At 42.9% G+C, this 17,610-nt stretch overlaps 1 protein-coding gene across 1 annotated transcript in view; it reads right to left on the reverse strand.

The window, feature by feature from the left end:
* Positions 1-17,400, reverse strand: part of tspan18b (tetraspanin 18b) — a 38,503-nt gene extending 21,103 nt beyond the window's left edge. The window contains exon 1 of the mRNA XM_034587594.1: positions 17,111-17,400. The gene's annotated coding sequence lies outside the window, so the exon portion shown is untranslated. The remainder of the gene's footprint in view (positions 1-17,110) is intronic.
* Positions 17,401-17,610: the final 210 nt, after the last annotated feature.

A 17,610-nucleotide genomic window follows, 5' to 3' on the forward strand; every position in this document is an offset into this window, starting at 1 on the left:
GTATATTTGTGGAAATCAGATTCTGTAGCAAAGAACACTCATTAGCACAAAGTCTTTGCTGGAACATTAGCTGTTATTTTGGAGGATGTGTTCTGTGCTCTCACCTTGACCCTGCTGCCCGATTCAGATTCATGAAGCTGTATAATGTGCTAAAAACAATGTGGTAAACGTCTCAATGCAGAAGATGCACAAGAAGTGAAAACAGTCTTTGCACAGTGGGACTCGATACAAGTTATTCTCAAAATGAAAACTAGTCGAGGGCCTTTGAGTTTGTTTTTCTGAGTTTTGCTTTTGTTAATCTCGTCCTCGCTCCATGGACACTTAACAATCGTCTGTGCAAAACAGATTTCCCAATGAAAAACAAAAGCACAACCTGGATTATTATATTATTATATAATATAGATAATTATATTGTAATCTCTAATAAAGGCAATTTAATCAAAGCAACTGTTGGATTTCTGCCAGGTAGTTACTACATTGGTTCAGCCCAAACTCTGAGGCCCAGTGGGTCTGCTTCCAATCTCTGATGGATATCACTGCATACCTTTCTAACCACACTCATAAACACTAACGACTACATTCATACACCAACACCGGTCTGAAACTCAACACGATGAGCGTAAGTATGTGTGATGGACTTATTCCAGTACAAATATATATATATTTGTATTTTTGGGGGCTTATTTGAGACAAAGAATTGTTGTTTTCTAATATGCTCAAACGCAGCACTGAAAAGGCTGGTTTGAATAAACAAATAAACTTATTTTGTTCATGAGAACAAACATGTGACTCATTCCACACAAAGGTAAACAGAAAGATGGCTGGAGTGCTTCTCAGTTTATATCTGGTGCTTTTTTATTTACAATAGCCATGTCAACTGGTTTTTATAATACATCTCTGAAAATCTCTGAAAACAATGTTGAACTAAGTGCAGAAGGAAAAGAAAAGGGGGAAAAAAAACTATGAATTCACATATGAATCGAAGACACATTATCTTAGAGGTTCTTGACCACCTTCACTAAGACCCCAAAAAAGTTTTATGAAATTATACATTAACTATGGCATTTATTTAGTTTTGAACTTCATGCACGTAAAAACCACGGGTGAGCTGTATCAGAAGGCAGAGTCGTGTCCATGTGCACAACTGCGGTTCTCCGAGCTCATCTTTTCCTACGTGCTCACAACTGCTCAACACCGCTCAGCAGTCGCTCGCTTGTCGAGTTGAGTTTTGAGACTTTGGAGGCAGTGGCTGATGTTCCCTTCCTTCCATTGGTCACTTTGAACAGCCCAGTCCCCAGCCAATCTCTCAATTGTAAACTTTATGGTTCATATCCATGCTGTCGACACAAAAAGCCTATGTTACGTGTAGTTTATGCATTATTTACTCGTGCTTTATATAAGTGCCGGCTCAATGTGCCTTATTTTTCTCCAACTCCGACATTTCTCGGCCATTTTTATGATGATTCCGACACTATGAAGGGAGTTAGAAGATCAGAGATAAATATTGAATAATATTTATCGAACTGTAACACTTACAGCTGAATAACACAAGAATCGATATCACACCAAATCAAATATCTAATTAAAGTTACATTGGACTGTTCACAGACCTTGAAATTACCCAGACAATCATTTTTTGATGTTATACAGGCACAGGCTAAAATAAATTACTTATAAGGTCAGTCTAATTTTCCCCTAATGAAAACAAATGCAACATTATGCAACGTAAATAAAAGGTGATTAGCATTAATGTGTTTTTTTCCACCTACACACTCAGGTAATGAAGTGTGCAGCTGTAACCACAGTAACATGGACAATAGTAGTACTCAACAGTCTAAAGGATGAGCAGACGTTTAACAGATCCAGTTTATCGCAAGTTAGATCAAATCAAATTAAGGTTTTCTTAAATCTAGTAAACCCCTGCTGGGAGCACGGACTAGTTTTATATTGTTAATTATATATCACAATTTAAACTTTAGTAATGACTTTGTCCTTAATATGAGTTTACATTCCAGTGAACTCAGAAGCAACCGAGGCAACAAACTCTTTGAAAGCGAAAACCTTGTTTGACTTCAGCTCAGCGGTGAATGTGCTCCGTCGAAACGAAAAGCAGAACTCTGTTACAGAGAATGAAAGCCAAGACACAAATATTGCACAAGCTGCATAGAAAATCAGAATGCAACAGCTTGTATAACAGCGTTCTCCCATGCAGGGCCATGTTAGCCTCTTTCCTTGTGGATTTGGTAGGGGGCTGCATACGGGAGCAGCAGGGCAGGTGTCCCACTGGGTTACGAGAGCCAGAAGCTTTGCATCTGGATCATTTCCTCCACCCACAGGCCCTCTAGGACGGGGACCTCCTCGTAAAGCTCCACATGTGCCAAAGAACCCCAAATCCCTCTAAATGCTTCATCTGTGTCCGCCTGTATGCCGTGGCTGTGGTGATAGCAGGTAACAAGCTGTGACAACCGCACAACATCACAAGGAGGGAGGAAGCAGTGAAAATGACTCATGCTTTTTTGTTTCTCGCACTATCAAGCAGGCTCGCGCTAATGGCCACAGAGCCTGAAAATGTGTTTCTGCATTAGGTGCAAAAACATGTTTTTTATCACTGGTGTTCCTCTGCAGAGCAGGGCGTGACAGATGGTAGGAGGTTTACTGGAGCGGCGGAAGATGAAACCAGCATAAAGATGAATTCTCAGCTGTTTGGGTTCTGCCCCCACCAAAAAAAAACAAACTGGAAACCCACCTTTCCACACTGGTTCACTCTAAACTTGTTACTGCCTGGACTAAGAGTTGAAAGATATTCTTTGAGGAGATATCCTGCTTCTGAGTGAGTCTCCAGAGAACGCCAAGAGGGACTGAAATGTGGAAAAAGGGGGTTGGACATTTTCCACGGTGCAATCTCGTGAAAATGTAGGAGTGCGCTTTAAGGAACATTCCTGCGAACGGCTGAGGGAGCTGCAAGCGGGGAGACGTCAGGAGAAATCATGCTTGGCTCAACACAAAAAGCACTCAGAGAAATGAGATTTAATCTGCTGAGCTTAGAGTGAAAAGCCAGATGTAAACAGTCAGTACCAGCTGTGAGAAAGTTAACTTCCACAGCCTCTGCTGCTCGGAACTAGAATGCATAAAACATCGACACATCGCTGGTGACAGAAACTCTGCAAACACAGATATTTAAAGGCTAAAATAAAACTTTCACAAGGCGGGCAGTTGCGGGAATCTGGGGGGGATAAGGTTATCCGGCCACACTGAAACGCTCTCTCTCTGAGAACACGCTGCCTTCAGGCCCGAGCTGTGGGAAAGGGAGTTTATGCAATTACATCACATTGATTTATGGGAGACAGAGGAAAGATGGGGAGAGGATGGAAACTGAACTGCTTGGAGGCCGTCCAAGAATAGGTCCCCAAAGAAACACAAGTCAATAGGTTTACACCACGAAACATGATGGATCCGAGACAATTGTGTGTGGGGGGGTGGATGTGGTCAGGCAGCACGGTGAGGTCAAACCTATCTAAAATGATTGGTTTTGATTTAAGACTCAAAAATAAAAATAGTAAGAGGACGGTCGCAATTGTAATGCAGCAGGTCTCGGTGAACCTGCTCATGGGGCACATGCAGATAACAAGTTCAGAATAGCAATGACGGCAGAGCTTACTTTAAATTTTGCTCAACTCCAGGAAAGTGATGACAAGTGTCTTTCTCGAGCAGATGCTCCAGATGCCATCTTGAGTATTAATTGGGGGCAGTGATGAAATTATGTGTAATGTGCCCAAGCGTGTTCTGCAGCGTTGGCGGGGACAGCATACCTCCATCAGCCCACCGCAGCCTAACAGGTACAAATAAACAGCCCACTTAGTGCTCTCCACTTCTGTATACGGACCCTTGTAGTGACCACCGCTGCAGGATGCTTGGACTGAAACACATTAGTGCTCTTCCTGAGTTTAAAGTACAAATAAAAAAACTATAAAAAAATTGTACTGAACCCTGGATAATCTCCCGAAATTATCAGGAGGGGCTGTAGGTGAGAACGCAAAAGGTCAGAGTCAGTTACATTATCTGGAACTTTTCCTGCCAGCCCCAAAGTAAAAACTCCAGAGAATGTCCGAGAATGTCCTCCAGATAATATGCTACTACATGGGCTCCATGCGAGCAACAGTAGCATATTATCTGGAGGATTCACAGCGAGTGGGTGGGCACTCCCACTAGTCAAAAACCCACTAACACCCACTAACATCTGGCTCTTGTCTGCCATGGGAATGGATATGGTCGGCATTCACTCCCTGGTCAAATGATTCTGTAGAAGATGATCGACAGTAATAGAAACGATACAGCGGGGTGATCGTGCTAATTTGCCAAGACAGCGAGGTGTGAGAGCTTCTTAGCTCAACCAAATGAGCCGAAGATTTTCCCGTTGCTTTCTTCATATGTAAAAAGGAAAAAGTCTGGAGAACGCCCAGACAATTGGGCCTGTGAGTTTTTTTGGAGTTCATGTCTGGAAATTGCTTTGGAGACGAATGTACTTCAGACACATCGGTCCTGTGAGCTGCAACACAACCACTGAAGTGCTGATCCGTTGTCGAGCTCACCAAAGAAGCTCTCATCTAATTTTTTATGGACCAATGTTGCAGGTTGTTAAAGGAAGTCGACGCAAAACCCAGAATCTATTCAGGAGTTTAAGGAGTTACAAAAAAAAATATGAATACAAATATAGACTGAATCCCAAATAATGTACGAGCCTCCACAACAAAGGAAGAATGTAGCTCATTAATTTTCATGGGGCGATACCAAATAGTGAAGATGTGAACAAAGCAGGAGGAGATTACAGCAGATATTCAGTATAATGAGCCGCAGAGTTACAGTAGGAGACATTAAATGCTTTTTGTTTCTTAACTTCAAAAAGTCCAGCTGTCTGCAAATTCTCAAGCTTCTTGGAAACACAACAGTGCGTTGGTTCGGGCCAAAAGCAACAAGAATAAATATACACGCACACAGCGGCAGACAAATATTGAAAGGGGGGGGGGGGGGGGGGGGGGGGGGGTTTGAAAGTTCACAGTACAGACTGGATTATCAGGGGTGGGTGAGCGGGTGAGGTGGGGGCGGGTTTACTCTAGATGTGGCAGATCTATGGAAAGCTTACCCAGAGATGTTTTGAGTTTGAAAAGGTTGGACATCTGCTCCCTATTACACAAAGAGAAAAAACACAGCTTGTCCAAACTGCCTGCAGAGATAAGCAGTAGTGGTTTTGGTAATTGCTCACATCATTGGCTTTCTCCTCCTCCAATGTTTCTTATGCATCATTTTTATGTGGCGAGATCAAATGAGATCATGTCCGGTTACTGACGGGGAAATAAAATCGTATTTAAGTATCAAAGACAGTCATCCAAAAGCGGTTTTATCTGCGTCAGATCCCGACTCGTCATTTGTCCAGTTAAAGCACCAGTTTGGAGCCACCACTTGGATGAATGATGGAGGTTTTTTTTGCTGTTTTTACTCTATGGTTTGACAGATGAAGCCAAAATAACCTCTACACGTCCGGGGACTTTCGGAGAGATCCACAAAATTACTTTGGCTTCAGCACTGGTTGTTCGAAGCGTTTCTCATGGGATCGGACTCCTGCCAAGCGTTATCGGGAAAGATGATCTGGGCCCGGGGTTTTGTCCAGGGTGCAAACTCCTGGAGAAATGCCAGAGTTGTCTCTTTTGTGCTCAAACACTTCACAGTTCGGGGCATCACACTCAGGTGGTCAGCTTTGGGTTGGACAACTTTGCTTGAACTGTCCTGTCGTCCTGTTGTGGGACAGGTAACAAATCAGTGGGAAATCATCAAAGAAATAAAATCCCTCCGAGCGTCTGTTCTCTTTTTTTAACATTTAAATCATCAAACACTGCAGCCACACACTGGAAAACACCTGCTGAGTCTGCGCTATCTCTGAAAAACACATGCAAAGGTGATCCCTGGATTCTACCGTCAGAAACGTTTGTACTGAAATACATTTTCATAAAAATATCTAACATTCTTTAAATGGTTGAACAGTGGCTCGCTCTCCGTGTGCAGTGGATTCTCCTCTTCCCCTAAGCTTCAAAGGGACGGAGATGCAGGGAGGTAAAGATTAGGGGGGGAAAGAATTATGCTTCATGGTGTGCATGTGTTTATCCTAATCACTATTAGCAAATATTTTTTTGCAGCGAATAAAAAAAAGCTCTTTAACTCAAAAAGAAGATATGTCTATTTCCATTAGTCACTCCACCGGAAACCATATTCCATGTGGACGTTGATCCTTTATTAAATGCAGCACATTCCCTTTCACAGTAATGGAGGCTTGTGGCCACAACACGTCGCCTGGTATTGACCAACTGTTTGCCCAAAGGACAGAGGCCGAGTTTTAGTGCAGTGACCCATGAGTTGCTGTCTCGAGAAGCACGCTTTTAAAGTGGCACTGGGCTAAAAATTTCATAGAGCGGCATCAAAAAATCATGAGACAGTGAGGCGCTTGGTCTTTGCCGTCTAATTGTTTTCCCCCGCCAGGACTCGAAGTAACCATCTACAACATGTACATTTGATGTGCTGTTAAAAGCCAATTATTTAGTCGGACATGCAGAGGCCGTTTCAGACAAGTAAATTCATCATTAAACCATCACGCGTCTATGAAATCTTCACAGAAACTGGGCTGGAGTGCTGAAGGATGTTAGGTCGCTTGAATGACCTCAAATGGCTTTATTGCAGCGCTGCGAGCCACAGTCCAGCACCCTTTAGTGCTTCAGTTTTCAACCACATCATGACCCATTATGGTGTGAGTGGGGGCAATAAACACAACGACAACAGGAGAAACACCAGCGGGAAACGCTGCAAAAAAGCACACCGGAGGACTTTAAATACCTCAGGTGAGATAAATAAACTCAGCTTGTACTACAGCTACAACCATACTACTACGTTTACTAGGTCTACTACTATCCACTAAAACTGAGAAAATTGAAAACGCTGCCGACCCCATTTCTTTTGGAAAAATTAGATGTTTGGAAACGACGACGTAGACACTCGCAAGTTCTTGCTGATTGGGTCTTTTCAGTCACGATGTAGCCTTTGCTGATTCGTCAGGCTCCTGCTATTGGCGAGAATTCCTGTGTCACACGCATGCTTTCCTGTTTATACCGGCACATGCATGCCCATTGTATGTAAGTGGTCACGTGACTTATGTTTTCAGGCCTGCATTTTAAAACTAAAACGAAGCATATGCTACTGGTGTATAATATCTAAAGATTTTTAGCCATCACCAGCATCCCTCTCGGAGGCTTGTGATCCTGGCAGGAGAGAGATCATTAGCTTGGCCCTTCCCCCAAGTTTCCCCAGGTAGAGGCTGGAACCCGCTGTGGATTTCTTTTTTTCTTTTTAATCAAACACTGATCTGTCCTCCTGATGCCGTGGAGGCTGACAGGGAGCGTGTGTCGAAAGGATGTGTGGAGAATCCAGCCCTGTGGGAGGGATGCTAACGGTTTGTTGTTATCCCACAGGAGCAGCAGGGAGCAGAGCTGTGGACAAGGTGTGTGGGCTTCAAAAGACGGCAAACAGCAGCCGGTCGAGCGGTAAAGAAAAAGTCTGCAGCTTTTTAAAACGTACTCATCCTCATACTGGCTGAATATGTTTGAATACATATGCGCATGACCAGATAGGAAGAAGAAGAATCACATTAGCCCAGTTGCGTCTACTACAACATTCTCTTCCAAGTTGAAATAAAGAAATCTCTGCTTAGTTAAGGGTTTTCTGTGCCATGTTTACGAGTCGACTAAAAATGTTTAGCCTACATTCCAGCAGATACGAGATTCATATACAGTAAATATAAAACAACCCAATTTCCAGTTGCCAGCAGCACCCAGGCTGCAGGGTGTGTGTGGGAGGGCTGTACGCGTGTTTGTGTATTTGTGGTTTGTATGGTTATCACTGACTGCAGACAGCAGATTGGGACGCAAACCCAAATCACGCTAAAAATAAATCTCTTAGAGATACTCTGTAATTCAACCACGCTGGCGAGGCCGGGACAGCAGACGAGACTACGTCATATTCACCAACCAACAGCCCTCCCTGTGTCCGTCAGTCTGATGGAACCGCACCACCGACTTAGACGCATCATCATCGTCTAAATGTGAGTTAATGAGCAAACATGTATTTAATTTGTTTAAAATTAATTATATATTACAAGGGGCTAATTATCTGGGTCATCATTAACAACCTACTGTCCATATACTATACAGTCATTCGTGCCCTCATAATTACCAAATCAATTTGTGGTGAGAGCGACTGTTTGTATTTCCCACTAAAAATTATTACATCGCATTACACTGCCTTGCCCATCGTCAGTGATTAAAAATAAACAGGATATTTACGGGGGCTCGGATCCCCCTCGGGCAGAGGAAATAAAAACTGCAGAGCTAAGTATGGAGTAAAATAGGGCACATTATAAAAAAAGGCCCAGATGACTAATGAGGGTTTTCTTGTAAAGCTGCGTTCTCTTATTCCACAAACTTGGATGGAAAGAGCAGGAGCAGCAAAGGAGAAGAACCTGGAAGTAGAGGAGGAGAAGAGGGGTGGAGCCGAGGAGAGCTGGGACACAGTTGTGGTTGGGGCAAGTGAAAAAGAGGAAGACCAGAAGCATGGGAGAGTCCCATTCTATCAGGAAAAAGCTTGAGTCAGGAGGCGGGAGAAGCATTAGGCCCAATGAGTCACAGGGAGAGGCTGTAAAAACAGATATGCCCGGTTCCCAGTACCATCCCCGAAAAACAGCCAAAGAACAACGGATCAGTGGAACAGAGGAATGGTTTTATACTCCTGAAGTGTTTCTCCTCATCAGTGGAGACTGTTTTGATGAATACTTCTGCAAAAGTTAAACAATAGTCAAACAGATTAATTGACACATGTTATCTTATTGGAGATTTAGCGATATGTTTGTGTAAATTGGCCGACAAGTAACAACTAACTGCAGATTAGAGATGTCAAACTGGCTTTTAGGTCATTTAGTTTTAGGGCACTTCACACCTACCTTGTTTGGTCCAGACCTTCAGACACTTCAGCTTAGTCTGAACCAAATTAGCATGTGTGAAATGTGCCTTGAAACACGATCCCAGATCAATGGATCAAAATTTAGTGCAATGAAAAGAGGGGTTCTGAGCACGGATCCAACTGAACCATGGTTTGGATTAATTGCAGCTTAAAAACACTTTTTGGGATAATACAAACTTTCAGACCAATTGCAGGAAGTTGAGACAGCATTAAACTATAAAAGAAGAACAGGAAGCAGAAGCCGTACTGGTTTGAACGACAGGGATGTTGATTTGGAGAATCCAGACTAGTGTTGAGTACTGCGCCTAAAGTTGGTGATGCTGGTAGTGACACCATAGTGATTATACAGTCGCAATGAAGTTAATTAAATTAACCGGTTCATTCATTTTCTCCACTCAAATGAAAAGACTACTACCCCCGATTCGACAACACGCCAACATCACTGGCCCATCCCCTCTATAAACCAATCAACCTTAAGTATAGGTATGTAAATGCTGCCCACGCACGTGATGATGACAGGATGTACTTTTGTCATACAAAGGTCTTTAGCTCGCTCCATTAATTACAATGTGAAACCAAAACTAACAGGATCAAATAAAAACAATGTAACAAAGACATGAACCTTGGTTCAGACTTTCAGATGAGTCATAGTTTCAGAGAACTGACTATAAAATATGAAGTCATTTAGAAAATAAAAGGAGTCTGGATCAAGATCATTTTTTCTGTTATATGTTTATGTAAAAATGGTGGAGAAGAGCTTTTATGCTAACCAGGCCTGCGACTAGACTGAATAATAATTAGTAATGACGAATGATTATTATTATTAATCTGACAGTTATTTCCTCAATTTAACATTTAAACACTGTTTCCTGAAACTCAAGATGATTAAAAGAGATTAAAAAGCAGCAAATCCTCACGAGCGAGAAGCTAGATCTACTGTAGTTGAGATTTGACATTTTACTGAGGAACAAATTAGTTGATTAATCAAATAAAGTTAAAGATACATTTTCTGACTCATCAGCTTTGATATAAACGCGTCTCAAACCTCGACAATGTGTCGTACGGCAGCGTGAATCAGACAAATGGTGATAAACGTTCAAAACTGGACCTGAAGTGGACACATCGATATCATTCTCAGAATCTGACACCGTGCCAGTTGTCTCATGTGCAGACACAAACAGTATACCAGCTCTAACATGGACACAATCCACAGTGTGTACTCTGACAATACAGACAATTGTTTTACTCTTTATCACATCCTCCCCTTACATTGAGCAAACAATCCTCTGCTTGTGTTGATGAAGTCTGAATCAGAATCTGTGACAGGAACCATTTAGTCATTTAGTAAGCAAGAAAAAAATTAAAATGCAGTAAGCGAGTCTCACAAGACGTCTTTATCTATAAAATGTTAAAATATTTCCCAAATATTAGTGACAGTAAAAAGCTCCAGTGTTGGGCAGCGATGGTGGAAAACAATAACACATCCACAAAATGAGCTCTTCCTCCCCGGTGCTGCTTGATTAGCACCCATCTTCTTCCTGCCCAGTGCGCCAACAACACTGGAGCTCATGTGAGTCACCCCAGCACTATTGTGTGAATTTAACCAAAGAACTGCTTGTTCATCCAGCAAAGAAACGCCTCTACAACTGCATTCTGCCATTTTATTTTCTGCGATATTCTCTTTAAGGAAGGAAAGTGCTTCAACTTCAGCAGCACTCGTTGGATCAGAGTTCTGCTCCAGTTTCTCTGAAGTCGGGCAGGTAATCTCCCCACACATTAGCCCCGTGTCACACACCTATCAGGCCCCGTCTCCTGGCCGGCCTAAGCTCCTATCTGAGCTTTGACTACATCTGGGGATAAAAAGAGCACAAGGTGATGAAGAAACCTGCTGCAAAGGCGCGGGGATTTGCCGAGTGTGCTCGCTCTGGGTAATGACCAGCGGGTCCTCAACAGCAGCCTTTAATGGACACCTGAGTGACACGGTTTATTAGTTTGTGAAAAGCATTATGCAGAGGAAGTGATGGCTGAAGGGGGATTTCGAGATAGATGCGATTTAAACACCCCAGACAGGTCTGAGCGCACGTTCGACTAAGTGCCTACCAAGCCGCAAGCCTATGTGGAGAGCCCGCTATCTGCCGAGCCCAGCTTGTCAAATACATACCTTTTACCTCATTACCTGATCAGCACTGCAGTCATTGAGGGAAATGGGGTGAATGCAAGATAACCACAAAGAATTCTTAGGTTGAGCACAAACAGCCAGCCTGCTTCCTCTTGATAAAAAGGAAGCATCAGCGCGCTGAGGCCCCTCAGCTTCCTGCTCTGGGGCCGCCAGCTGCCCCACACTGAGGTCACTCTCTGCTTCCTGGCCCATACTGAGGCACTCAGGGGACAAAGAAATGCATAAATGTGCATATTACCGGATCATGCATCATTTTCTCCTGTGTTCATGCAGGAAAGTGACTAAAACTTGATCCAAAACTGGTTTGTACTTCATAAAAGACAATCACTCTGAGTCACATAATAATCTCTTATGACTTAGGTTTTGATTTTTAGTGTCTGAGGTAACACTTTATTTTAACACCCACACTTCACATTTATAAGTAGTATATAAACAGGTAATAAAGTTTGTAACTCACAAAGAGAAAGCTGTAAACGTTTATAAGGTGCTTTAAAATGTTAATGGGTGCAGATATCAACAACTAAGGATCATAAGTGGAAGCTGGTAAAATGACAATATAGTATTAATATGCCTTCATGTTATAACTGATGAAAACACTGAGTGGTTGTATACAATAAAATGTATTAATTGTAATATGTTACAATCATGTTATATTACTTATATAACTCATATAACCCCCCCTGATAACATCATCCTTTCAGGGCCCATGAAACCACCGCAGAGGAGGATCCTCAAAGAGGCTCCACTCACACCTCAAACAAATGAAAATGAGATGTAAATATGACATTTGTTTATTTTGTGCATTCATTGGATAAAGGTTACACTCCACACACATTTGATATTTGTGCCTCCTACATCTCTTCAATGGAGCAGAAGATAAGTGGAAATCAATTGAGTGAATGAAGGCTGCATATATGTCATGATTGATTTGTTGACTTTCAACTGCGTTTTGTCACAATTTGCTTTAATCAATACACCAACGTTTCCACATCCTCAGGCGTGAAAACAGATTTCCAATATTTTGATGGCGAACACCCAAAATATAGTTGTATTTTATTAGGAAGCCAGAGGGTTTTATGATTGCATGTAACCTTTTAACAATACATTAAGGCCACTTTCACAACCATTTTGTCTGGTCCAGAGCGTCAGATTTTTCAGTTTAGTCCAAACCAAAGTGTGAATAGTGCCTCCCACCACGAACCAGACCAACAGATCAAAATTGTATCCGACCATAAGAGGAAACTAGAAGACGAAAAAGAGTATTGCTTGTAGTCTCTGCCTCCGACAATATAATTTTCCAACAACAAGGACATTCATTTTGCTGGTAGTGATACCATAATGATATTACTGTGGCATTGAAATTAACCATGTGAACTGGTTCTTTCATTATCTCCAAAAAGGTATTTGAATACAACAGCCGAATTGACCACATACCAAAGTCAACGCCCGTCTAAAAAACCGAGCCAGGTATAGGTCGACGCAGCCCACGTAGCTGATGATGACAGCAGGCGTATATATATATCGTACAAAAGACTAGTGCACTCCCTAAATTGCAACGTGAAACCAAAGCTAATGGATTAAATGTAAACACCGTAACATAGACATGAACCATGTTCTAAAAATCCAGCTTCAAACTAGGCTGCTTTATATTGTGGCAGAGTTTTGATATGAAATGACCTTTAGCTAAAAAACAGTCTGCAGCAGACATCAGATAACACTGTTTGGACATCCAGTACAGACTAAACGTAGCGCACACAAATTGAACAACATACACCTTCAAGCCTTTTAAACAACTGATGAAAAAAATGCACCTATCCGGGAGTAAATTATTTCTGCCAGCTGAAAAGCAAATTTCATTTTCTCATGTCTCCTGACAACAAAGATGCTGAACCCATTACTGGCTGAGGCCTCCGCATCACACACATTAAATGAAGGGTCCTCTAGCAATCGAAAAAAAGCAATTTTCTCATTGAGCCAATAGATACTCCATTTAGTTCCGGGCTCTCTACGGACCGCTGCTGCCGTACTGGGGCTGATACAGGGGAAAGCGAGTGTAGACGGATGACCCGGCCTCGTCCTCTCTCTGCCTCGCTGCTCCGAAACCCATCGATATAGATACAGGCGCTGGTGGTGTTGGTGGTGGACGAGAGGGTAAGATAGGATCATACAGAGATGGTTAAAGAGGGAGGAGGAAGGTGTGTGTTGAGGTGAGGCGGGATGAATCGAAAGATGAATAACCAGGGACTTTGATTCAAAATGGGTCAAAAAAGCAAGAAAAAGGGGAGAGAGGAGCGACAGGTTTCGGAGACATCCAACCATGTGGAACCGCAGATTGATTAATTTCAGCTCTTTAATGAGCTGCGTTTTGTCAGCCCAGGCGGCTGCAAGTCAGTCACCCTGCTCCTCTCAGCAGGAGCTGCCATACACTGCAATTCACACTCGTCTATCCCTGCCAAGAACTGAGAGGAAGAACACACACACAGATTTGCTCATGTCTTTCTATAGCTGTGAGGACACTCGTTGAATACATTCCCTTGCCCCTTAACCATCACAACTAAAGCTACATCCATAAAGTTTCAGAACGATCTTTCTGTCCACAAGCGTTTTTGGCTCTGTATCAGTTTTACTCCCTGTCCATACAAACATGCCGGAATGCATTTCACGCGTTCACTCTCGTACACTGTGCATGTGTGTTCTGGTGTACACAGGAACTGCTTGAATAATAGCAATGCTTGTAACTGACTATACATGTTGCTGTCTACACTGGTAGCCGAGGATATGCTGTGTGTGTCTTAACAATGGGCTTCACGAATCAGCGAAGGTTACGTTGTGACAAAAAAGTACATCAGCCAATCAGCATGCGGTGGAGAAGGTCATTGATTCCAAATAACTGTTTTTGTCCGTCCAGACTGAAACAGACAGCCCCACAGTTTTCCAACTAGAACAGGGCCAGCGGCGTTTTCAAACCTCTCCATCTGAGTGGCTCCAAAACTCCAGAGTAGTGTGGACGCCAGGCATATCACTAGCAGAGTCGAACACAGTAGCAGTATGGACGTAAATTAAATGCCCAACCCTAATCTAAACCAAATTCTTTCCATAAAATAAAGTTTTAAGCCTCAAACAGCCCTTTGAAGTTGTGAGAGCCAGCCAGAATGTCCTCACAACTGTAGAAAGACAAGTACACACACATCTTCTCTCTCTATCCCGACACTTCTTCTCCTATTCATGTGTTTTGCTGTTCATTTCCTTCGCTGGCACGGCGAATGTGTGATTAAGAGCAACACATTATCAGAGGCACTATTACAATGAATGCACTGATCACCAGTGGCAAGTCTCACACCAGGTGTTCTGCGTCCGTAGGTGGAATAAATACCACGTTGGCTCGGTGCAGATTTGAATCCACTTAAAACAAGCTCCCTCCTAATTTGTTGTCCACAAATGCATCGCAGCTGACCTTTGATCTCTGTATAAATTACACTGTTGGTTTGCAAACCCAGTTGTTTGCATTTTGTGCTCGTATCCTGCGGACATCACTTCTGTATCTGAGCAACTAAACTATTTCCCAGTGCTCATGTGAATCAAGCCGAGGAGCGAAAGGCTCCGGGCAGAGTTTAGTCATTCGTGTTGGCAGCTGCTCCAAAGCATCAATACTACTGCTTCTTATTTTTTTCTTTACTTTTTTTTTTTTTGACAAGCAAAATGTTCACCCACAACATGGTGAACAAGCACGCCTCTGTTTTCCGTTTGTGTGCCTGTCTCTCTCCACAAATCTCCCAATCGTTTAGTTTTAGGAGAAAATAGAAAAAGGGTGGAACAAACACACACACACACACACACACACACACACACACACACACACACACACACACACACACACACACACACACACACACACACACAGAGAGAGAGAGAGAGAAGTGTTTAAATGATGCAGCAGTATAGTAGGTGAGGTCATTAATCATGATCTGCTGATTTGTCAGTCTGACCGAGCTGCTGGGGCGTGATATGATTCTTTTCTCCTCTTCCTTTTTTTCTGACAGGCTGTAGCAGCCTCAGGGAGATGGAGAGCCAGAGTGAGAGGTTGTGACTTTAACTCGGAGCAAGACGGCCCAGCACTGCACGCTCACCTGGACACCGGTGTGTTAATGGGTCCCTTGGAGCCAGTGTCCTCGGGCAAAATCTGATTATAACCTGATTTCCAGCTGTTGCTGCAAAACACACACATTTATTTCTACGTGAGTGGCAGGTTAACTTTTTGTTTTACTCAGAATCTGCACTGTTTTTAGCTGTTGTTCTCCAGGAAAACTTTTCACTGATCAAATCAAATCTAAATTTGCTTGGACACTTGCAGAGTCACATGCTGAGCTCTTTGCAGGGAACCGCTTGGCTGCGTGCGGCCTCCGTCTCAAGTATTGAGGTTTTTCCTCTCCGGAGCTCTTGAATGTGTCACGTTTGCTCCAGTGGAAGTCAGACAGGAGGATTATGGGTGCGCTGGTTTTTGGATGATGCACGCCTCTGATTAATGCAGACTGACAGTGCATTTGTGCCCTACAGCAAAGGTAGCACCGTGAGAGACGTCCATCTTGTGACCCCCCCCCCACACACACACACACACACACACACACACACACAGACACACACACATCTCTGCAGACAGCCTCCTCCTCCTCCTCCTCCTCCTCCTCCTCCTCCTGGGCTGTGGCTGGAGCCCGTGGGAAGGATGCCAGCTTGGAGACTGACACACATCGGCCCGGCTGTCAGGTTTCTCATATCATAACCTACGATTACATTACAACTATATACTCTCACAATGTATATTTTCTGTTCACACTGTATATATTATTTCTACTCCAATTACATTTTTATATTTTCCTTGCATTTATAATGCATGGTTACTTATCACTTTTACTGATATCTAATTTTTGACTGTCCTCCTTGCTGCTGTGATACAGACTAATAAAGGATTATCTTATCTTATCTTATATTTTATCATTTCATCTTATCTTATCTTATCTTAAACCACTGTATGTGTGCGAGTCTTTTCCAATCCTTAAGGGGGAAATAAAGACTTGACCTGAGGTTAACTCAAGTCTACATGGTGCAAAAGACTTATAACAATAAGACTCATTATGTAATATTGTACAAATACATTATTTATTCTCTCTTTCATGATATTAATGTGATTTCTGGTGCTGGACTGAGGAGAAAATGTGACTTGCAGCAACAAAGTGAGCTGAGAATCGACCATGAGACATGATATTGAGCTGTCAGCTTTCTCATAACCTACTATTGCATTCAAACATATATATTGTCACACTGTATATTCACTATTTACACTGTACATATTATTTCTCTTCAATTTATATGTTTACGCTTTCCTTGCAATTTATATAGCATGGGTACTTATTATTACTTTACTGATGTGTATTTTTTGACTGTTCTTTCCCCATTGTGGGAATATTAAAGGATTATTTTATCTTATCTTATCTGATCTTAAACCACATTTATAATTACCAGTGAATTTATATGCGCATGACTCTTTTTCAACCCTTAAGGGGGAATAAAGACTTGACCTGAGGTAAACTCAAGTCTTCATGGTGCAAAAGCTAAATAAAGGACTAAAAACAATAAGACTCGTTATGTGATATCGCACAAATACACTATTTACTCTCTCTCTTCCGTGGTATAAATGAGGTTTCTGGAGCTGGACTGAGGAGAAAACGCAACTTGCTGGGAAACAAAGTGAGCTGAATCAACAGCATCGCGCAGAAAACACGAGATGGAGCTCGATCAACGAGGCAGAGAGGGAAACAACGGAGCGGGTTTCAAAGTGTCTTGTCTTTCATTTCCACACTGAACTTTTCTCCTGTTCCTTACCTCAGAGCTCAGCTCCGTGCAGAGACCTCCGGCTGAGACGAGCTGTGGACTTGAGCCTGTGTGAGGAACCGGGGGCTCTGTTGGTCAGAAGCAAGTATTCAGAAAATAAAGAGCCTCTCCGGAGCAGATCGCAGCAGATCGGGGCTGACGGTGGGTCCTCGGGGGTGAATCGTGCCCTGCAGCGTCCCACCAGTAAAATCCAGCGCTCGGAGCTGTGCGATCCCAGTTTGTACAGACACGCAGTGAAGGAGAGGAGGCTGGGATTCAAACACTTGGGAGATGTGAACTCACTGAGCGGAGATCTGCTGCTGAGGGCGGAGACATGGGCAGACACGCCCCCCCCCCCCCCCCCCCCCCCCCTCTCTATTGTCAAATAAATATATTCTATAGTATGAAAACAACAACCCACACAACAGCTGACCGATTCGTCTAAATGCAGAGCCTATGATTGATTTGTCCATCGATTTATTTAGCAGATTCTCAGAAAGACACTGTCTGGT

This window comes from Hippoglossus hippoglossus, chromosome 6 (genome assembly GCF_009819705.1).
Source record: "Hippoglossus hippoglossus isolate fHipHip1 chromosome 6, fHipHip1.pri, whole genome shotgun sequence".
In the NCBI taxonomy this organism is placed as follows: domain Eukaryota; kingdom Metazoa; phylum Chordata; class Actinopteri; order Pleuronectiformes; family Pleuronectidae; genus Hippoglossus; species Hippoglossus hippoglossus.